The sequence below is a fragment of the Puma concolor genome, chromosome B2 (assembly GCF_028749965.1).
Source record: "Puma concolor isolate L17-30 chromosome B2, mPumCon1.1.hap2, whole genome shotgun sequence".
Lineage (NCBI taxonomy): Eukaryota > Metazoa > Chordata > Mammalia > Carnivora > Felidae > Puma > Puma concolor.
In genome coordinates, this window is record NC_141671.1 from 24,658,533 (window position 1) to 24,683,150 (window position 24,618).

The window sequence follows — 24,618 nt, forward strand, 5'->3', positions numbered from 1 at the left end:
AAATGGTAGGATTTCTTTCCTTTTTTATGGCTAAATAATATTCTATTGTATATGTGTGTGTGTGTGTGTGTGTGTGTGTGTGTGTGTGTGTGTGTCTCACATTTTCTTTATCCATTCATCCATTGATGGACAGTTAAGTTGTTTGTATTATCTTGGCTACTGTGAATAATGCTGCAATGAACATGGAAGGCAAATAGCTTTCCAAGATACCGGTTTTATTTCCTTTAGATACATATCCAGAAGTGGGATTGCTGGATCATAGGGTAGTTCTATTCTTAATTTTTGGAGGAAATTCCATACTATTTTCTAGAGTGGCTATACCAATTTGTATTCTCCCCAACAGTGTACAAGGACTTCCTGTCATCCACATCCTCATCAACATTTATTTCTTATCTTTTTGATAATAGCCATTCTAACAGATGCAAGCTAATATCTCTTGGTAGCTTTGATTTGCATGTTGTTGATGATTAGTGATAAGGAGCACGTTTTTATATTCCTGTTGCCCATTTGTATGTCACCTTTGGAGAAATGTCTATTCAGATCCTCTGCCCATTTTCTCATTGGGTTTTTGGGTTTGGGTTTTTGTCAGTGAGCTATATAAGTTCCTTTTATATTTTGGATATTACCTCTCATTAAATATATGGCTTGCAAATATTTTCTTTTATCCCATAGGTTGCCTTTTCATTTTGTTGATAGTTTCCTTTGCTGTTCAGTAGCTTTTTACTTTAATATAGTCCCACTTATTTTTGCTTTTGTTGCCTATGCTTTTGGTGTCATGCCCCAAAAAATCATTGCCAAGACCAATGTCAAGGAGTTTTACCTATATTTTTTTCTAGAGATTTTATGGGTTCAGGTCTTACATTTAAGTCTTTAACCCATTTCAAGTGAGTGTTTATAAGTGGTGTAAGATAGGGGTTCAGTGTCATTTTTTTGCATATAGATATCCAGTTGCCCCAACACCATTTATTGAGGAGATGACCCTTACCCTATTGTGTGTTCTTGGTACCCTTGTCAAAGATTAGTTGACCATATATGTGTGGATTTTATTCTGGGTTCTCTATTCTGTACCATTAGTATATATGCCTGTTTTTATGTCAGTACTATATACTGTTTTGATTACTGTGACTTTGTAATATCATTTGAAATCAGCTTTGCTGTTCTTTCTCAAAATTGCTTTGACTATTCAGAGTCCTTTGTTGTTCCACATGAATTTTAGGATTGTTTTTTTCTATTTCTGTGAAAATGCCTTTGGAATTTTGATGCCTTTGGAAATGTGTGTTGAATGTATAGATTGCTTTGGGTAACATGGATATTTTAACAATATTAACTCTTCCAAATCAAGAACACAAATTATCTTTTCATTTATTTGTGCTTTCTTCAGCTTTTTTCCCTCAATATCTCATGGGTTTTGATTAAATTTATTTCTAAGTCTCATTGTCTTTGATGCTACTGTAAATGAGATTTTTTTTCTTAATTTTTTTCAGGTAGTTTGTATAGAAATGCAAATTATTTTTGTATCCTAACTTTGTATCCTGCAACTTTAGTGAATTTGTTTACTAGTTCTACCAGGATGGGGGGGGGGGTGTGGAGTCATTAGGATTTTTTATAAGATCATGTCATCTGCAGAGACAATTTTACTTCTCTCTTTCTTATTTGGGTGCCTTTTACAGGCAGACCTTATTTTATTGCACTTCACTTTATTGCACTTCATAGAAAATGCATTTTTTTACAAATTAAAGGTTTGTAGTAACCTTGGATCCAGCAGGTCTATTGGCACCATTTTCCACTTCACCACCATTTTCCACCATTTACTCACTTCATATCTCGATGTCATATTTTGGTAATTCTCACAATATTTTAAATTTTTTCATGATTATTATATTTTTTATGATGATATATGATCAGTGATCTTTGATACTATGACCATAATTGTTTTGGGGTGCCATGTAAGATAGCAAACTTAATCAATAAATGTTGTATGTGTTCTGATGCTCCACCAACCTGCTGTTCCCCCAACTTGCTCCTCCTTCTCAGGTCTTCCTATTCCCTGAAACACAACAATATTGAAATTAGGCCAATTAATGACTCTTCCTCTAAGTGTTTAAGTGAAAGGAAGGGTCACACATCTGTTACTGTAAATCAAAAGCTAGAAGTGATTAAGCTTAGTGAGGAATGAGTGTTGAAAACTAAAAGAGGCCAAAAGCTGGGCCTCTTGTGCTAAGCAGTTAGCCAAGCTGTGAATGCAAAGAAAGAGTTCTTGAAGGAAATTAAAAGTGCTAATCCAGTGAATAAGTGAATAATAAAAGAGAGATTGCGGATATAGGGAAAGTTTTAGTGGTCTGGATAAAAGATCAAATAGGCCACAACATCCCTTTAAGCCAAAACCTAATCCAGACCAAGGTCCTGACTCTCGTCAATTCTGTGAAGGCTGAGAGAGGTGAGGAAGCTGCAGAAGAAAAGTCTGAAGCTAGCAGAGTTTGGTTCATGAAGTGTAAGGAAAGAAGCCGTCTCCGTAACACCAAAGTTCAGGGTGAAGCAGCAAGGGCTGATGTAGAAGCTGTAGCAAATTATCCAGAAGATTTAGCTATGATAACTAATAAAGGTGGCTACATCAAACAATAGATTTTGAATGTAGATGAGATAGCCTTCTGTTGGAAGAAGATGCCATCTAGGATTTTCATAGCTAGAGAAGAGAAGTCAATGCCTGCCTTCAAAGCTTCAAAGGATGGGCTGATTCTCTCATTAGTGTCTAATGCAGTTGGTGACTTGAAGCTGAAGCCAATGCTCATTTATTATTCTAAAAATTCTAGGGCCCTTAAGAATTATGCTAAGTCTACTCTACCTGTGCTCTATAAATGGAAGAAAGCTTGGATGAGAGCACATCCATTTACAACATGGTTTACTGAATACTTTAAGGCTACTGTTGAAATCTACAGCTCAGGCAAAAGAAAAAAAAATTCTTTCAAAGTATTCCTGCTCATTAATTATGCACGCATGTGGTCATGCAAGAACTCTGACGGAAATGGACAATGAGATTAATGTTTTTTCAATGCCTGCTAACACAACATCTATTCTGCAGCCCAGAGATCAAGAGTAGTTTTGACTTTTAAGTCTTATTACTTAAGTAATACATTTTGTAAGGCTACAGCTCCCATAGATAGTGATTCCTTTGACAGATATGGAGAAAATAAATTGAAAACCTTCTGGAAAGGATTTTGCCATTCTTGATGCCATTAAGAACATTTGTGATTCAGGGGAAGAAGTCAAAATATCAATGTTAATGGGAGTTTGGAAGAAGTTGATTCCAACCCTCATGGATGATTCTGAGGGGTTCAGGACTTCGGTGGAGGAAGTAACTGCAGATGTAGTGGAAATAGCAAGAGAACTAGAATTAGAACTGGACCCTAAAGATGTGACTGAATTATTGAAATCTCATGATAAAATTTCAGTGAAAGAAGAATTGCTTTTATGGATGGGCAAAGAAAGAGGTTTCTTGAGATAAAATCTGCTCCTGGTGATGATGCTGTGAAGACTGTTGAAATGACAACAAAGGATTTAGAATATTACACAAACTCAGTTGATAAAGCAGTGACAAGGTTTGATAGGCTTGACTCCGATTCTGAAAGATGTACTGTGGGTAAAAGGCTATCAAACAACATTACATGCTATAGTGAAATCATGCATGAAATGAAGAGTCTTGGATGTAGCAAACTTCATTGTTGTCTTATTTTAAGAAATTGCCACAGCCGCCCCATTTCCAGCAACCACCACACTGATCAGTCATTAGCCATCAGCATAGACCCTCCACCAGCAAAAAGATTATAACTTACTGAAAGCTCAGAGGAAAGTCAGCATTTTTTTTTACCAATAAAGTATTTTTAATTAAGGCATGTACATGGATTTTTTAGGCTCATTGATGTTGTACACTTAATAGACTACAATAAAAATAACTTTTATTTGCACTGGAAAAATTGATTTGACTTGCTTTATTGCAATATTCACTTTATTGTGATGGTCTGGAAACAAACCCACAGTGCCTCTGAGGTATGCCTGTATTTGTTTTTCTTGCCTAGTTGCTCTGACCAGGATGCCAGTACTATGTTGAATATAAATACAAAAGTAGACATTCTTGTCATGTTCTTCATCACAGAGGAAAAACTTTCAGCTTTACACAATAGAACAGGATTTTGGCTGTGGGCTTGTCATATATGGAGTTTATTATGTATATTCCTTCTATACCTCATTGTTGAGAATTTTTATGATGAAAAATTGTTGAATTTTTGTCAAATGCTTTTTTTGCATCTATTGAGATGATCACATGATTTTTTAATCCTCCATTCTGTTTATGTGATGTATCTTATTTATGTATTTATGTATTTATGTATTTATTTATTTATTATTTTTAAGTAGATTCCATGCCAACATGGAGCTCAATATGGGACTTCAACTCACAACCCTGAGACTAACACCTGAGCTGATATCAAGAGTCAGATACTCAACCAACTGAGCCACCCAGTACCCCTCTATCACAATTATTAATTTACATATATTGAACCATCTTTGCATCCCCGAGTAAGTCCTAATTGATCGTGGTGTATGATACTCTTTTTTTTTTTTAATTTTTTTTCAACGTTTATTTATTTATTTTTGGGACAGAGAGAGACAGAGCATGAACGGGGGAGGGGCAGAGAGAGAGGGAGACACAGAATCGGAAACAGGCTCCAGGCTCCGAGCCATCAGCCCAGAGCCTGACGCGGGGCTCGAACTCACGGACCGCGAGATTGTGACCTGGCTGAAGTCGGACGCTTAACCGACTGCGCCACCCAGGCGCCCCAGTGGTGTATGATACTCTTAACGTGCTGTTGAATTTTGCTGATACTTTGTTGAAGATTTTTGCATGTATGCACATGAAGAATATTGGCTTGTAATTTTCTTATAGTGGCCTTGTCTGGCTTTAGTATCAGGATAATTCTGCCCTCATAAAGTGATTTTGGAAGTATTCCCTTCTCTTCAACTTTTGGGAAGAGTTTGAGAAGGATTAGTGTGGATTCTTTTTTAAAGGCAAAATGTAAATAATTAAATTATTTCCCACATTCCCTCTTTGTTTTCCTGTGTGTGTTTCCTACTTTTTTTTATTATTTACTTTTTAATTTACATCCAAGTTAGTCAGCATATAGTGCAATAATGATTTCAGGAGTAGAATCCAGTGATTTATCCCCTACATATGACACCCAGTGCTCACCCAACAAGTGTCTTCCTTAATGTCCCTTGCCTTTTTAGTCCATCCACCCCACCCAACTCCCTCCAGCAACCCTCAGTTTGTTTTCTATAGTTACAAGTCTCTTTTGTTTCATCCTCCTCCCAGTTTTTATATTATTTTTGTTTCCCTTACCTTATGCTCATCTGTTTTGTACCATAAATTCCACATATGAGTGAAGTCATATGATTTTTGTCTTTCTCTGACTAATTTTGCTTAGTATAATATACTCTAGTTCCATCCATGTTGTTGCAAACAGCAAGATTTCATTCTTTTTGATCACTGAGTAATACTCCATTGTATATATATATACCACAACTTCTTTATCATTCATCTGTCGATGGACATCTGGGCTCTTTCCATACTTTGGCTATCATCAATAGCGTTGCTATAAACATTGGGGTGCATGTGCCCTTTCAAAACAATACACCTGAATCCTTCGGATAAATACCTAGTAGTGCAATTGCTGGGTTGTAGGGTAATTCTATGTTTAATTTTTTGAGAAACCTCCATACTGTTTTCCAGAGTGGCTGCATCAGTTTGCATTCCCACCAGCAGTGCAAAAGTTTCCTCTTTCTCTGCATCCTCACCAAGATCTGTCGTTGCATCAATTGTTAACTTTAGCCATTCTGACAGGTGTGAGGTGGTATCTCAGTTTGTTTTTGATTTGTATTTCCCTGATGATGAGTGATGTTGAGCATTGTTTCATGTGTCAGCTGGCCATCTGGATGTCTTCTTTGGAGAAGTGTCTATTCATGTCTTTTGCCTATTTCTTCACTGGATTATTTGTTTTTGGGGTGTTGAGTTTGATAAGTTCTTTGTAGATTTTGGATACTAACCCTTTATCTGATATGTCATTTGCAAATAACTTCTCCCATTCTGTTGGTTGCCTTTTAGCTTCACTGATTGTTTCTTTTGCTGTGCAGAAGCTTTTTATCTTGATGAGGTCCCAGTAGTTCATTTTTGCTTTTGTTTCCCTTGCCTCCAGAGACATGTTGAGTAAGAAGTTGCTGCAGCCAAGGTCAAAGATGTTTTCGCCTGTTTTCTCCTCGAGGATTTTGATGGCCTCCTGTCTTACGCTTAGGTCTTTCATCCACTTTGAGTTTTTTGTGTGTGTGTATGGTGTAAGAAAGTGGTCCAGGTTCATTCTTCTGCATGTCGCTATCCAGTTTTCCCAACACCATTTGCTGAAGAGATGGTCTTTATTCCACTGGATATTCTTTCTTGCTTTGTCAAATATTAGTTTCCCATACATCTGTGGGTCCACTTCTGGGTTCTCTATTCTGTTCCATTGATCTGAGTGTCTGTTTCTGTGCCAGAACCATACCATCTTAATGATTACAGCTTTCTAATACAGCTTGAAGTCCAGAATTGTGATGCCTCCTGCTTTGGCTTTCTTTTTCAAGATTGCTTTGGCTATTCAGAGTCTTTTCTGGTTCCATACAAATTTTAGGATTGTTTTTTCTAGCTGTGTGAGGAATGCTGGTGTTATTTTGATAGGGATTGCATTGAATATGTAGATTGCTTTGGGTAGTATCGACCTGTGTTTCCTACTTTTACACGTTGCCATTATTTCTCCACCCCATTCCCATCATCCAATCTTTGCTGTCATGTATTGTTTCTCTTCATCTCCCTCCACATGCTATCTGTGGACAAACTCCTATTATCTCTTGTCTGGACTCCTGCAACAGTCTTTTGGCTATCTCTTTATCCTCAGGGTCAGCCTATTCTCTAATCTTCCTGACATATGGCTGTCTGATTCTCAATGTCTAGAATGGGTCACCTCTATCTTTTATTCCAAAACATTCAAACATCTCCATGTTACTTACAGAATAAAACCAATACCCCAACCCAGTGCTCAACCCTCTATAAAGTGACCCTACACTCTCTTCTACTCTACAAACACTATTGAGTTTCAATTATGTCCCAGACTCTATTCTAGGTGTTTGAGGTCCATTATGAAACAAAACAGACACACACACACACACACACACACACACACACACACCCCAAACACCCACTCTTTGGAGTTTACATTCTGTTTTTCCGCTGTTTTGAGAATTCTCTTCACATATCCTTCATTCCAGGCAAACGGATTCACCTGCTGTCTGTGCAGGGCTTGTCCTTTGCTCTTTTTTTTTTTTTTTCTCTCTTTCTGGAATATTCTTTTGCTTATTCCTTTATAACTGTGGTTCTCAACCAGGTGATTTTTTTTCCTGTAGGGGACTTTTGGCAATGTCTGCAGATATTTTGTTTGTCACAACAGATTGGGGTCCTACTGGTACCTCACTGGTAGAAGACTGGGATGCTGTTAAACAATCTTACAATGTACAGGAAGGCCTCCATAGTAGAAAATTATCTGGTCCAAAATGTCAATAGTGTTGAGGATGAGAAACACTGCTATAGATAGGGTCAATTTATACCCACCCTTCAATGACGGCTCAAATTTCTCCTTCATGAAATACCCACAATTCCTTCTTCCATTCCTGTTTGCTCAAAGCTATCTGCTGTCCTGCTGAATTCCCACTTCCCCTGGGGGTAGCTGTGTAGTGTCACTCATCATTTGTCATAGGCTATAAAAGTCTACAAGGGTGGATTTACACCTGACTCTTCTGAGTTCTCAGAGGCCAACCTCGTGCTTAGCTCACAGAAGATGGTACCCACATATTTGTTATAGGCATGAATAGGGAATACCCAATGTCTGTCTCTTCTCCCAGACTTCAGTTCCTAGGAATTAAGCAGCCTGAAAGTTGCTGCTTCAGAGGAGAATCTGCCAGGCCCCTCCCAGCCATAGTTGGAAGAGACTCAACTGGCATCAAGCCACAGGAAAGACTGCCTCTACCAGTCTGAAGGAAAGAGGTTAACAGAAAAAGAAACTAAATAAATATGGCAAGAAACATGACTCTGTGTGCAAACAGAGGTTCCCTACAAAAATAATTGAAAGCAGGAAGGACATTTGTTTGGATGGGAGCTTGACCAGCTTTATAAATGGGTTAGGGTAACTAGTGACCTCAGCTGCCCTTGAAGTCATAGTCTTAACAGTGCAGAAACCAGGAGCCACATGAAGCCACAGCCAGGGGTGGCTCCCAGCCAAGGACTTCTGTGCTGTCCCTGGGCCATTGCCTGATGAAGGCCTGAGCACACACACATTGCTGCTGCAGGATTCAGAATTGTGTGTCAACTATCACTCATTAACTCAACTTTTCCTGTCTAAGTCCTTGAGCTGTCTGAGATGCTGAAGTGTCTTGGCAGGCCTAGGAAACTATTAGATCTCAAGAAACAGGCTCAGTTATCTCAGGCTTCTCCTGAATCCAAATGTTCCAGTTTCAGCTTCCTCCTCACGAGCTGCTTAGAACAGGGATCTCTGATATACACCGTTTTTTATCTGCCTGGCAGCTGAAATGGCAAAAAAGTATGTGAAGTCCCAGCTCTGACTCCCTAAAAGTAGGCACAAGGGAGCTTTAGTGCTTTTGCAAAAGGAGTGATTGAAGTCAGGTAGAGAAGAACAAAATGACTCAAAGCTAGAGCCAAAGCCCAGAGACACAGAGCATTTGGTGAGCACTTTACAGCTAGATCTATTCCACATGGGAGTATCTGTCACTCATCCAACTTAATGCAATATGGTCCTTAAAGTTAATAAAATAGCATAACAAACCAACCAAGTTAGTTCTCTTATCCACTACCTAACCCTCTGTTTCTACAAGCTTCATGGTGGGGTTGGATGTTGGGAGAAAGGGAGTGAAGAAGAACTCTGCTGACATTTTTCCCCCCTTACGCAAGATTCTGGAAGCTTGAGCAGAGAGCAGGGGGATGAGGTGCTTTCCCAAGAGGGAACATTAGTATGGTGTCCCAGGCTCTGACTCTTGGCTCTAACTTGGTCTCTCAAAAAGAAATACAATACTAGCCACAAACACAAGCCACATATGTAGTTTTAAATTTTCCTGTGGCCACATTAAAGATGCATAACAAGGATTAAATTAATTTTAATAAAATATTTCATTAAATTCAACGTATCCAAAATATTATCATTTAACCTGTAATCAATACAAATAGTACCATCCATAAAATAATACGTGTTCCTTTTTATCTTGCTAAGCATTCAAAATTCATTGTTTATTTTACACTTACCAGATATCTTAATTTTAACTAGCCACATTTCAAGCACTCATCCACAGGGGGAGCCTAGGATAATTCAAGACTTTCACAGGTCATCAGTTGGTGCCCAGGCACTAATGTATCACGTTATACAACAGGGAGCTAAAATAGCATTTGAAATATAATGAGATGGGGAATTTTTTTACATTTATGAAACTCCCCCCAAGGGGAACACATACCACATGTGGTTGAGAGAAATACTTTGAAAAATCTGCTGTGTCCAGCATGAGGGTAGGGGATGGAAGCGGGAAACCCCCATGGAGGATGTTAGGGCAACACATAGATTGACAGCTGAACTTGAACCTCTGAGAGAGGTTCACTGACACTTGAAACTGAGAGCAACCTTTAACTATTTTTCTAGGACCAAGGCAGAGGACACAGGGAGATATAACAACAGTGACTCATTTTACTACTGGAGAAATTGTAACAACTTTAATGTCTAATGGGAAGAAACTGTGAATCTATGTGAAAGAATATTTTACTATGATGAAAACATGGGGATGTACCTAATATAAAATTGTTATTAGGGAAAGAAAAGCAGATTCAAGTGTAGTTGCTCATACAAGCTCACCTATAGTTAATAAATGCAAAGAAAAGAAATGCACAAACATATTGCCATTGTTTTTACTAAGAAATAGCAATATAGCAGGGTGCCTGGGTGGCTCAGTCTATTAAGCATCAGACTTCAGCTCAGGTCATGATCTTGCAGTTCATGAGTTCAAGCTCCATGTAAGGCTCCATGTAAGGCAGGGTGCCTGGGTGGCTCAGTCTATTAAGCATCAGACTTCAGCTCAGGTCATGATCTTGCAGTTCATGAGTTCAAGCTCCATGTAAGGCTCTGTGTTGACAGCTCAGAGCCTGGATCCTGTTTGGGGTTCTATGTCTTCCTCTCTCTGCACCTCTCCTGCTTATGCTCTGTCTCTCTCTCAAAAAAAATAAACATTAAAAAAATTTTTTTTAAAGAAATAGCATTCTGCACTGCAAACAATCAACAAAAGTAAAAGGCAACTGACGGAATGGGAAAAGATATTTGCAAATGACATATCAGACAAAGGGCTAGTATCCAAAATCTATAAAGAACTCACCAAACTCCACATCGGAAAAACAAATAATCCAGTGAAGAAATGGGCAGAAGACATGAATAGACACTTCTCTAAAGAAGACATCCAGAGGAGGAGCCAAGATGGCAGAACAGCATGGAAGCTTTTTGTGTGTCTCACATGCATGAAATACAGCCAGACCAACACTAAACCATCCTACACACTTAGAAAACTGATTGGAAGATTAACACAACAATCTGCACAACCTGAACCACAGAATTCAGCAGGTACGTGACACAAAGAACTGAACTTGGGGAGCAAGAAGCCACGAAAGGTAGGGAACCCCTTTTGCAGGCAGAGGATGGAGACTGGGGAGCAGGGGGAGCATACAGGAAAAGCACCCCTCCCCAAAAGCAGCTGGAGAGAAAGTGGAAAATTTGAAACAGCTACAGGGACTAAACTAAAAAGGGAGAAAGGAGAAAGGAGAAGGTTTAAATTCCATTAAGACTGTAAACAAGGGGAGCTCAAAATCTGCAACTCTACAGCTCAATACCTGGCAGTGCTCTGGTGGGTAAGGTGAATCCCCAGGAACAGAGTGGGGTCTGGGAGGTTCTCGGGCCACACGGCGAAAAGCGGTTCCACTGCTGGAAGAACATTTGGTAGAGACTGTTGAAGCCACCTGGTCCCAGCAGACCCGGGAAGGCAGCCACATTCACTGGTGCTGGGGCAAGGTCGTTGAGGGTGAAGCCTGGTGCCAGATGTGTGTTGCGATTTTCCGTAATCCCTGAAATGTTGATGCTACACTCTCACAATATTTTTTTGGGGTGGCCTGGCACCTGGCCACAGTCTTGGGGCACCGGCAAGGTCCAACGGGTGTTCCTGGGCGCAGCCAACATTCGGCCATTGCTCATTCGGCCGTTGCTCGGTGAGACCCTCATGCAGAGGGGCGGAACGGGTCAAAGCCTCAGTCCTTCAGAAGTAAGGGGCCGGGAAAACAGCCATATCTGAGACAAAACTTGGGAGGCAGGTACTGCCTGGGGCCTGGTCACAGGGAGTGGAAAAGCGGGAAGTGGATGAGAGCTAAAGATGGAGGACAGTGCACAATTGCTGATCCAGGAGAACAGACTGGGTAGCTGGGTGGCGCCATTTTTCACCGCTCCCGCGCATGCGCATGCACAGCTACAAGCACTGCAACAATCCACCCCAGTAGGCTAGCAGCGCCATCTAGTGGAGAGCGGAACTGTTACACCAAGCCCCGCCCAACTGGGCCAACTTCGCTCTTCAAGAACACAAACCGGTTTAATTTATGGACTATAAAGAGCTACATGAACTGACCTCTAGGGGAAAACGAAGCAATTTCAGTCCTACTTCAATCTGTTAGCAGGTTCATCTATTCAGTTTTTTTTTCTCTTTTCCCTTTTACTCTTTTACAATTCTTTTCTTTTTCTCGAATACAGAAAGAGAAAAAACTCATTTTTATTTTCAGTTTTTATTAAAAATACCTGTCTGTAATGTTTATTACTATATTTTTTACTTTTGTGTTAATTTTTTCAAATTCTACTTTACTTCCACATTTTATTTTAGTCTACTTCATTGTACTCACCTTTTCAAATTTTCAATTTCCTTTTTTTCTTTCTTTTTCCTTTTTTCTTCTTGAATGCAGAAAAAGAAAAACTTCATTTTTACTTTCAATTTCTATTTAAAATATTTTTATTTAATTTTTATTACTATATTTTTCCTTTTATGTAATTTTTTTCAAATTCTACCTTACTCCCATCATTTTATTTCAGTCTACTACAATGTATTCACTTTTTCAAATATTCAAACGATTTATTTGTTTTCTTTTCTTTCTTCTTTTTTTATCTTTTGTTCTCTTTTTCATTTATTTTCTTTTTTCTTAAATACAGAAAATGAAAAAATTCATATTTTTTTCATTTTTATTAAAAATATTTTTCTTTAATTTTTTCTACTATATTTATTTTTGTGTATATTTTTTCATATTCTATTTTACCCACATTTTCTCATTTTAGTCTACTTCAGTGTATTCACTTTTTAAAATTCTCAAATGATTTCCTCCCCCCCTTTTTTTTTCGTTTCTCTAATCTCTCAACACTTTCAACACCCAGACCAAAACACACCTACGATCTAGCATCATCTATTCTATTTGTGTGAGTGTGTGTTTAATTTTTAATTTTAATATTTTAAAAATTTAAATATTTTTTTAATTTCAATTTTTCTACCTCATTAATTCCTTTCCTCCCTTCAAAATGACAAAACGAAGGAATTCACCCCAAAAGAAAGAGCATGAAGAAACAACAGCCAGGGATTTAACCAACACAGATACAAGCAAAATGGCTGAACCAGAATTTACAATCACGATAATAAGAATACTAGCTGGAGTCAAAAATAGATTAGAATCCTTTTCTGCAGAGATAAAAGAAGTAAAAAATAGCCAGAATGAAATTAAAAATGCTATAACTGATCTGCAATCATGGATGGATGCAATGGCGGCAAGGATGGATGAGGCAGAACAGAGAATCAGTGATATAGAGGACAAACTTATAGAGAATAACGAAGCAGAAAAAAAGAGGGAGATTAAGGCAAAAGAGCACGATTTAAGCATTATAGAAATCAGTGACTCATTAGAAAGGAACAACATCAGAATCATAGGGGTCTCAGAGGAGGAAGAGAGAGAAATAGGGGTAGAAGGGTTATGTGAGCAAATCATAGTGGAAAATTTTCCTAACCTAGGGAAAGACACAGACATCAAAATCCAGGAAGCACAGAGGAACCCCATTAGATTCAACAAAAGCCGATCATCAACAAGGCATATCATAGTCAAATTCACAAAATACTCAGGCAAGGAGAGAATCATGAAAGCAGCAAGGGGAAAAAAGTCCCTAACCTACAAGGGAAGACAGATCAGGTTTGCAGCAGACCTATCCACAGAAACCTGGCACCCAGAAAGGAGTGGTGGGATATATTCAGTGTGCTGAATCAGAAAAATATGCAGCCAAGAATTCTTTATCCAGCAAGGCTGTCATTCAAAATAGGAGAGATAAAAAGTTTCCCAGACAAACAAAAATTAAAGGAGTTTGTGACCGCTAAACCAGCCCTGCAAGAAATTTTAAGGGGTACTCTCTGAGGGGAGAAAAGATGAAAGTGTATATATATATATATATATATATATATATATATATATATATACTTTCAAGTATATATATATATATATATACTTTCAAGTATATATATATACTTTCATATATATATATATATATATACTTTCAAGTATATATATATACTTTCATATATACTTTTCAAAAATGAAAGTGTATATATATATATATATATATATATATATATATATACTTTCAAGTATATATATATACTTTCATATATATATATATGCCAAAAGCAACAAAATATTAGAAAGGACCAGAGAATACCTGAAACTCCAACTCTACAAGCATCATAATGGCAATAAATTCATACCTTTCAGCACTCACTCTAAACGTCAATGGACTTAATGCTCCAATCAAAAGACATAGGGTAACAGAATGGATAAGAAAACAAGATCCATCTATGTGCTGTTTACAAGACAACCACTTTAGACCTAAAGACACCTACAGATTGAAAATAAGGGGATGGAGAACCATCTATCATGCTAATGGTCAACAAAAGGAAGCCGGAGTAGCCATACTTATATCAGACAATCTAGACTTTAAAATAAAGACTGTATCAAGAGATAAAGAAGGGCATTATATCATAATCAAGGCGTCTATAGACCAAGAAGACCTAACAATTGTAAACATTTATGTGCCAAATGTGGGAGAACCCAAATATATAAATCAATTAATCACAAACATAAACTCATCAATAATAATACCATAATAGTAGGAGACTTCAACACCCCACTCACAGCAATGGAGAGATCATCTGATCAAAAAATCAACAAGGAAACAAAGGCTTTGAATGACACATTGGACCAGATGGAGTTAACAGATATATTCAGAACATTTCATTCTAAAGCAGCAGAATATACATTCTTCTCCAGTGCACATGGAACGTTCTCCAGAATAGACCATATACTGGGACAGAAATCAGCCCTAAGTAAGTACAAAAAGATTGAGATCATACTGTGCATATTTTCAGACCACAACGCTATGAAACTCAAAATCAACCACAAGAAAAAATTTGGAAAGGTAAAAAACACTTGGAGACTGAAGAACATCCTAATAAAGAATGAATGGGATAACCAAGCAGTTAAAGAGGAAATTAAAAAGTATATGGAAGTCAATGAAATTGATAGCACCACAACCCAAAACCTCTGGGATGCAGCAAAGGCAGTCATAAGAGGAAAGTATATAGCAATCTGGGCCTTCCTAAGAAGGAAGAAAGATCTCAGATACAGAACCTAACCTTACACCATAAGGATCTGGAAAAAGAACAGCAAATAAAACCCAAAACCAGCAGAAGACAGGAAATAATAAAGATTAGAGCAGAAATTAATGCTGTCAAAACAAAAAAAAAAACAAAAAACAAAAACAGTAGAACAGATCAATGAAAGCAGAAGCTGGTTCTTTGAAAGAATTGATGAAATTGATAAACCACCAGCCAGTTTGATCAAGAAGAAAAAGGAAAGGACCCAAATAAGTAAAATCAAGAATGAAAGAGGAAACATCACAACCAACACAACAGAAATAAAAACAATAATAAGAGAATATTATGAGCAATTATATGCCAATAAAGTGGGCAATCTGGAAAAAAATGAACATATTCCTAGAAACATATATACTACCAAAACTGAAACAGGAAGAAATAGAAAATTTGAACAGACCCACAATCAGTAAGGTAATCGAATTAGTAATCAAAAATCTGCCAAAAAATAAGAGTCCAGGGCCAGATGGCTTTCCAGGGGAATTCTACCAAACATTTAAGGAAGACTTAACACCTATTCTCTTGAAACTGTTCCAAAAAATAGAAATGGAAAGAAAACTTCCAAACTCTTTCTATGAAGCCAGCATTACCTTGATTGCAAACCCAGACAGAGAGCCCATTAAAAAGGAGAACTATAGACCAATTTCCCTGATGTACATGGATGCAAAAATCCTCAACAAGATATTAGCCAACCGGATCCAACAATACTTAAAAAAAATTATTCCCCACGAACAAGTGGAATTTATACCTGGGATGCAGGGCTGGTTCAATATCCGCAAAACAATTAACTGGATTCATCACATCAATAAAAGAAAGGGCAAGAACCATATTATCCTCTCAATAGATGCAGAGAAAGCATTTGACAAAATACAGAAAAAAAAAAAAACCCTCAAGAAAGTAGGGATAAAAGGATCATACCTTGAGATCATAAAAGCCATATATGAACGACCCAACGCCAATATCATCCTCAATGGGGAAAAACTGAGAGCTTTCCCCCTAAGGTCAGGAACAAGACAGGGATGTCCACTCTCGCCCTGTTATTCAACATAGTATTGGAAGTCTTAGCCTCTGCAATCAGACAACACAAAGAAATAAAAGGCATCCAAATTGGCCAGGAGGAGGTCAAACTTTCACTCTTCGAAGATGACATGACACTCTATGTGAAAAACCCAAAATATTCCACCAAAAAACTGCTAGAACTGATTCATGAATTCAGCAAAGTTGCAGGATATAAAATCAATGCACAGAAATCGGTTGCATTCCTATACACCAACAATGAAGCGACAGAAAGAGAAATCAAAGAATCAATTCCATTTACAGTTGCACAAAAAACTATAAAGTACCTAGGAATAAATCTAACCAAAGGGGTGAAAAATGTATATACTGAAAACTATAGAAAGCTTATGAAAGAAATTGAGGAAGACACAAAGAAATGGAAAAAGATTCCATGCTCCTGGATAGGAAGAAGAAATATTGTTAAAATGTTGATACTGCCCAAAGCAATCTACATATTCAACGCAATCCCTATCAAAGTAATACCAGCATTCTTCACAAAGCTAGAACAAATAATCTTAAAATTTGTATGGAACCAGAAAAGACCCTGAATAGCCAAAGCAATCTTGAAAAAGAAAACCAAAGAAGGAGGCACCACAGTCCCAGACTTCAAGCTATACTATAAAGCTGTAATTAGCAAGACAGTATGGTACTGGCACAAGAACACTCAGATCAATAGAACAGAATAGAGAACCCAGAAATGGGCCCACAAACGTATGGCCAACTAGTCTTTGACAAAGCAGGAAAGAATATCCAATGGAATAAAGCAGTTTCTTCAGCAAGTGGTGCTGGGAAAACTGGACAGTGACATGCAGAATGAACCTGGACCACTTTCTTACACCATACACAAAAATAAACTCAAAATGGATGAAAGACCTCAATGTAAGACAGGAAGCCATAAAAATCCTCGAGGAGAAAGCAGGCAAAAACATCTTTGATCTTGGCCACAGCAACTTCTTACTCAACACATCTCTGGAGGCAAGGGAAACAAAAGCAAAAATGAACTACTGGGACCTCATCAAAATAAAAAGCTTCTGCACAGTGAAGGAAACCATCAGGAAAAATAAAAGGCAACCGACAGAATGGGAGAAGATATTTGCAAATGACATATAAGATAAAGGGTTAGTATCCAAAATCTACAAAGAACTTATCAAACTCAACACCCCAAAAACAAATAATCCAGTGAAGAAATAGGCAAAAGACATGAATAGACACTTCTCCAAAGAACACATCCAGATGGCCAGTTGACACATGAAACAATGCTCAACATCACTCATCATCAGGGAAATACAAATCAAAAACAAACTGAGATACCACCTCACACCTGTCAGAATGGCTAAAGTTAACAATTGATGCAACGACAGATCTTGGTGAGGATGCAGAGAAAGAGGAAACTTTTGCACTGCTGGTGGGAATGCAAACTGATGCAGCCACTCTGGAAAACAGTATGGAGGTTTCTCAAAAAATTAAACATAGAATTACCCTACAACCCAGCAATTGCACTACTAGGTATTTATCCGAAGGATTCAGGTGTATTGTTTTGAAAGGGCACATGCACCCCAATGTTTATAGCAATGCTATCGATGATAGCCAAAGTATGGAAAGAGCCCAAATGTCCATCGACAGATGAATGAATAAAGAAGATGTGGTATATATACACAATGGAGTATTACTCGGCAATCAAAAAGAATGAAATCTTGCCATTTGCAACTATGTGGATGGAACTTGAGGGTATTTTGCTAAGCAAAATTAGTCAGAGAAAGACAAAAATCATATGACTTCACTCATATGAGGACTTTAAGACACAAAACAGATGAACATAAGGAAAAGGAAACAAAAATAATACAAAAACAGGGAGGGGGAGAGAGAAGTAAGATGGTGGCGTAGGAGGACGCTGGGCTCACCGCGCGTCCTGCTGATCACTTAGATTCCACCTACACCTGCCTAAATAACCCAGAAAACCGCCAGAGGATTAGCAGAAAGGAGTCGCCGGAGCCAAGCGCAGACGAGAGGCCCACGGAAGAGGGTAGGAAGGGCGGCGAGGCGGTGCGCGCTCCACGGACTGGCGGGAGGGAGCCGGGGCGGAGGGGCGGCTCGCCGGCCAAGCAGAGCCCCCGAGTCTGGCTTGCAAAAAGCGGAGGGGCCTGATGGACTGTGTTCCTACAGCAAGCGCGACTTAGCGTCTGGGAGGTCATAAGTTAACAGCTCTGCTCAGAAAGCGGGAAGGCTGGAGGACAAAGGGAAGGAGAGCTGCTGAGCCCCCGGACGACAGAGCTCAGTTTGGTGGGGAACAAAGGGGCTCGCCAGCGCCATCTCCCCCGCCCATCCCCCAGCCAAAATCCCAAAGAGAACCAGTTCCTGCCAGGGAACTTGCTCCTTCCGCGCAAACACCCAACTCTGCGCTTCTGCAGAGCCAAACCCCCGGCAGCGGATCTGACTCCCTCCTACTGCCACAGGGCCCCTCCTGAAGTGGGTCACCTAAGGAGAAGCAAGCTAAGCCTGCCCCTCCTGCCCCTGTGCATCTTGCCTACCCACCCCAGCTAAGACGCCAGATCCCCAGCATCACAAGCCTGGCAGTGTGCAAGTAGCCCAGACAGGCCACCCCACCCCACAGTGAATCCCGCCCCTAGGAGAGGGGAAGAGAAGGCACACACCAGTCTGACTGTGGCCCCAGCGGTGGGCTGGGGGCAGACATCAGGTCTGACTGCGGCTCTGCCCACCAACTCCAGTTATACACCACAGTACAGGGGAAGTGCCCTGCAGGTCCTCACCACACCAGGGACTATCCAAAATGACCAAGCGGAAGAATTCCCCTCAGAAGAATCTCCAGGAAATAACAACAGCTAATGAGCTGATCAAAAAGGATTTAAATAATATAACAGAAAGTGAATTTAGAATAATAGTCATAAAATTAATCGCTGGGCTTGAAAACAGTATAGCTGACAGCAGAGAATCTCTTGCTACAGAGATCAAGGGACTAAGGAACAGTCACGAGGAGCTGAAAAACGCTTTAAACGAAATGCATAACAAAATGGAAACCACCACGGCTCGGATTGAAGAGGCAGAGGAGAGAATAGGTGAACTAGAAGATAAAGTTATGGAAAAAGAGGAAGCTGAGAAAAAGAGAGATAAAAAAATCCAGGAGTATGAGGGGAAAATTAGAGAACTAAGTGATACACTAAAAAGAAATAATATACGCATCATTGGTATCCCAGAGGAGGAAGAGAGAGGGAAAGGTGCTGAAGGGGTACTTGAAGAAATCATAGCTGAGAACTTCCCTGAACTGGGGAAGGAAAAAGGCATTGAAATCCAAGAGGCACAGAGAACTCCCTTCAGACGTAACTTGAATCGATCTTCTGCACGACATATCATAGTGAAACTGGCAAAATACAAGGATAAAGAGAAAATTCTGAAAGCAGCAAGGGGTAAACGTGCCCTCACATATAAAGGGAGACCCATAAGACTCGTGACTGATCTCTCTTTTGAAACTTGGCAGGCCAGAAAGAATTGGCACGAGATTTTCAGTGTGCTAGACAGAAAAAATATGCAGCCGAGAATCCTTTATCCAGCAAGTCTGTCATTTAGAATAGAAGGAGAGATAAAGGTCTTCCCAAACAAACAAAAACTGAAGGAATTTGTCACCACTAAACCAGCCCTACAAGAGATCCTAAGGGGGACCCTGTGAGACAAAGTACCAGAGACATCACTACAAGCATAAAACATACAGACGTCACAATGACTCTAAACCCACATCTTTCTATAATAACACTGAATGTAAATGGATTAAATGCGCCAACCAAAAGACATAGGGTATCAGAATGGATAAAAAAACAAGACCCATCTATTTGCTGTCTACAAGAGACTCATTTTAGACCTGAGGACACCTTTAGATTGAGAGTGAGGGGATGGAGAACTATTTATCATGCTACTGGAAGCCAAAAGAAAGCTGGAGTAGCCATACTTCTATCAGACAAACTAGACTTTAAATTAAAGGCTGTAACAAGAGATGAAGAAGGACATTATATAATAGTGACAGGGTCTATCCATCAGGAAGAGCTAACAATTATAAATGTCTATGCGCCGAATACCGGAGCGCCCAAATATATAAAACAATTACTCATAAACATAAGCAACCTCATTGATAAGAATGTATAATTGCAGGGGACTTTAACACCCCACTTACAGAAATGGATAGATCATCTAGACACACGGTCAATAAAGAAACAAGGGCCCTGAATGAGACATTGGATCAGATGGACTTGACAGATATATTTAGAACTCTGCATCCCAAAGCAACAGAATATACTTTCTTCTCGAGTGCACATGGAACATTCTCCAAGATAGATCATATACTGGGTCACAAAACAGCCCTTCATAAGTTTACAAGAATTGAAATCATACCATGCATACTTTCAGACCACAATGCTATGAAGCTGGAAATCAACCACAGAAAAACGTCTGGAAAACCTCCAAAAGCATGGAGGTTAAAGAACACCCTACTAACGAATGAGTGGGTCAACCAGGCAATTCGAGAAGAAATTAAAAAATATATGGAAACAAACGAAAATGAAAATACAACAATCCAAACGCTTTGGGACGCAGCGAAGGCAGTCCTGAGAGGAAAATACATTGCAATCCAGGCCTATCTCAAGAAACAAGAAAAATCCCAAATACAAAATCTAACAGCACACCTAAAGGAACTAGAAGCAGAACAGCAAAGGCAGCCTAAACCCAGCAGAAGAAGAGAAATAATAAAGATCAGAGCAGAAATAAACAATATAGAATCTAAAAAAACTGTAGAGCAGATCAACGAAACCAAGAGTTGGTTTTTTGAAAAAATAAACAAAATTGACAAACCTCTAGCCAGGCTTCTCAAAAAGAAAAGGGAGACGACCCAAATAGATAAAATCATGAATGAAAATGGAATGATTACAACCAATCCCTCAGAGATACAAACAATTATCAGGGAATACTATGAAAAATTATATGCCAACAAATTGGACAACCTGGAAGAAATGGACAAATTCCTGAACACCCACACTCTTCCAAAACTCAATCAGGAGGAAATAGAAAGCTTGAACAGACCCATCACCAGCGAAGAAATTGAATCGGTTATCAAAAATCTCCCAACAAATAAGAGTCCAGGACCAGATGGCTTCCCAGGGGAGTTCTACCAGACGTTTAAAGCAGAGATAATACCTATCCTTCTCAAGCTGTTCCAAGAAATAGAAAGGGAAGGAAAACTTCCAGACTCATTCTATGAAGCCAGTATTACTTTGATTCCTAAACCAGACAGAGACCCAGTAAAAAAAGAGAACTACAGGCCAATATCCCTGATGAATATGGATGCAAAAATTCTCAATAAGATACTAGCAAATCGAATTCAACGGCATATAAAAGGAATTATTCACCATGATCAAGTGGGATTCATTCCTGGGATGCAGGGCTGGTTCAACATTCGCAAATCAATCAACGTGATACATCACATTAACAAAAAAAAAAGAGAAAAACCATATGATCCTGTCAATCGATGCAGAAAAGGCCTTTGACAAAATCCAGCACCCTTTCTTAATAAAAACCCTTGAGAAAGTCGGGATAGAAGGAATATACTTAAAGATCATAAAAGCCATTTATGAAAAGCCCACAGCTAACATCATCCTCAACGGGGGAAAAACTGAGAGCTTTTTCCCTGAGATCAGGAACACGACAGGGATGCCCACTCTCACTGCTGTTGTTTAACATAGTGTTGGAAGTTCTAGCATCAGCAATCAGACAACAAAAGGAAATCAAAGGCATCAAAATTGGCAAAGATGAAGTCAAGCTTTCGCTTTTTCCAGATGACATGATATTATACATGGAAAATCCAATAGACTCCACCAAAAGTCTACTAGAACTGATACATGAATTCAGCAAAGTTGCAGGATACAAAATCAATGTACAGAAATCAGTTGCATTCTTATACACTAACAATGAAGCAACAGAAAGACAAGTAAAGAAACTGATCCCATTCACAATTGCACCAAGAAGCATAAAATACCTAGGAATAAATCTAACCAAAGATGTAAAGGATCTGTATGCTGAAAACTCTAGAAAGCTTATGAAGGTAATTGAAGAAGATTTAAAGAAATGGAAAGACATTCCCTGCTCATGGATTGGAAGAATAAATATTGTCAAAATGTCAATACTACCCAAAGCTATCTACACATTCAATACAATCCCAATCAAAATTGCACCAGCATTCTTCTCGAAACTAGAACAAGCAATCCTAAAATTCATATGGAACCACAAAAGGCCCCGAATAGCCAAAGGAATTTTGAAGAAGAAGACCAAAGCAGGAGGCATCACAATCCCAGACTTTAGCCTCTACTACAAAGCTGTCATCATCAAGACAGCATGGTATTGGCACAAAAACAGACACATAGACCAATGGAATAGAATAGAAACCCCAGAACTAGACCCACAAACGTATGGCCAACTCATCTTTGACAAAGCAGGAAAGAACATCCAATGGAAAAAAGACAGTCTCTTTAACAAATGGTGCTGGGAGAACTGGACAGCAACATGCAGAAGGTTGAAACTAGACCACTTTTTCACACCATTCACAAAAATAAACTCAAAATGGATAAAGGACCTGAATGTGAGACAGGAAACCATCAACACCTTAGAGGAGAAAGCAGGAAAAGACCTCTCTGACCTCAGCCATAGCAATCTCTTACTCGACACATCCCCAAAGGCAAGGGAATTAAAAGCAAAAGTGAACTACTGGGACGTTATGAAGATAAAAAGCTTCTGCACAGCAAAGGAAACAACCAACAAAACTAAAAGGCAACCAATGGAATGGGAAAAGATATTTGCAAATGACATATCGGACAAAGGGCTAGTATCCAAAATCTATAAAGAGCTCACCAAACTCCACACCTGAAAAGCAAATAACCCAGTGAAGAAATGGGCAGAAAACATGAGTAGACACTTCTCTAAAGAAGACATCCGGATGGCCAACAGGCACATGAAAAGATGTTCAGCGTCGCTCCTTATCAGGGAAATACAAATCAAAACCACACTCAGGTATCACCTCACGCCAGTCAGAGTGGCCAAAATGAACAAATCAGGAGACTATAGATGCTGGAGAGGATGTGGAGAAACGGGAACCCTCTTGCACTGTTGGTGGGAATGCAAATTGGTGCAGCCGCTCTGGAAAGCAGTGTGGAGGTTCCTCAGAAAATTAAAAATAGACCTACCCTATGACCCAGCAATAGCACTGTTAGGAGTTTATCCAAGGGACACAGGAGTACTGATGCATAGGGGCACTTGTACCCCAATGTTCATAGCAGCACTCTCAACAATAGCCAAATTATGGAAGGAGCCTAAATGTCCATCAACTGATGAATGGATAAAGAAATTGTGGTTTATATACACTATGGAATACTACATGGCAATGAGAAAAAATGAAATATGGCCTTTTGTAGCAACGTGGATGGAACTGGAGAGTGTGATGCTAAGTGAAATAAGCCATACAGAGAAAGACAGATACCATATGGTTTCACTCTTATGTGGATCCTGAGAAACTTAACAGGAACCCATGGGGGAGGGGAAGGAAAAAAAAAAGAGGTTAGAGTGGGAGAGAGCCAAAGCATAAGAGACTGTTGAGAACTGAGAGCAAACTGAGGGTTGATGGGGGGTGGGAGGGAGGAGAGGGTGGGTGATGGGTATTGAGGAGGGCACCTTTTGGGATGAGCACTGGGTGTTGTATGGAAACCAATTTGACAATAAATTTCATATATAAATAAAAAAAAATAAAATAAAAAGAAAAAAGAAAAAAAAAACAAAAAAAACAAAAACAGGGAGGGGGACAAAACAGAAGAGACTCATAAATATGGAGAACAAACTGAGGGTTGCTGGAGGGGTTGTGGGAGGGGGAATGGGCTAAATGGGTAAGGGGCATTAAGGAATCTACTCCTGAAATAATTGCTTCACTATATGCTAACTAATTTGGATGTAAATTTTTAAAAATAAAAAATAAAGTTAAAAAAAAAAAGAAGACATCCAGATGGCCAATAGGCACATGAAAAGATGTTCAATATCACTCCTCATCAGGAAAATACAAATCAAAACCACACTCAGATATTACCTCACGCCAGTCAGAGTGGCTAAAATGAACAAATCAGGAGACTATAGATGCTGGAGAGGATGTGGAGAAATGGAAACCCTCTTGCACTGTTGGTGGGAATGCAAACAGGTGCAGCCACTCTGGGAAACAGTGTGGAGGTTCCTCAAAAAATTAAAAATAGATCTACCCTATGACCCAGTAATAGCACTGCTATTTACCCAAGGGATACAGGAGTGCTAATGCATAGGGGCACTTGTACCCCAATGTGTATAGCAGCACTTTCAACAATAGCCAAATTATGGAAAGAGACTAAATTTCCATCAACTGATGAATGGATAAAGAAGTTATGGTTTATATATACAATGGAATACTACTTGGCAATGAGAAAGAAAGAAATGTGGCCTTTTGTAGCAACGTGGATGGAACTGGAGAGTGTTATGCTAAGTGAAATAAGTCATACAGAGAAAGACAGATACCATATGTTTTCACTCCTATGTGAATCTTGAGAAACGTGACAGAAGACCATGGGGGAGGAGAAGGGGAAAAAACTTAGAGAGGGAGGGAGGCAA

At 39.1% G+C, this 24,618-nt stretch overlaps 1 long non-coding RNA gene across 2 annotated transcripts in view; it reads right to left on the reverse strand.

Annotated features, from left to right (window-relative positions):
* The window catches only part of LOC147580801 (uncharacterized), a 112,718-nt gene that overhangs the window by 11,663 nt on the left and 76,437 nt on the right, over nt 1–24,618 (reverse strand). For both annotated transcript variants that reach the window (XR_015251111.1, XR_015251112.1), the window contains exon 3: nt 2,002–2,047. This is a non-coding gene — a long non-coding RNA (uncharacterized LOC147580801). The remainder of the gene's footprint in view (nt 1–2,001; nt 2,048–24,618) is intronic.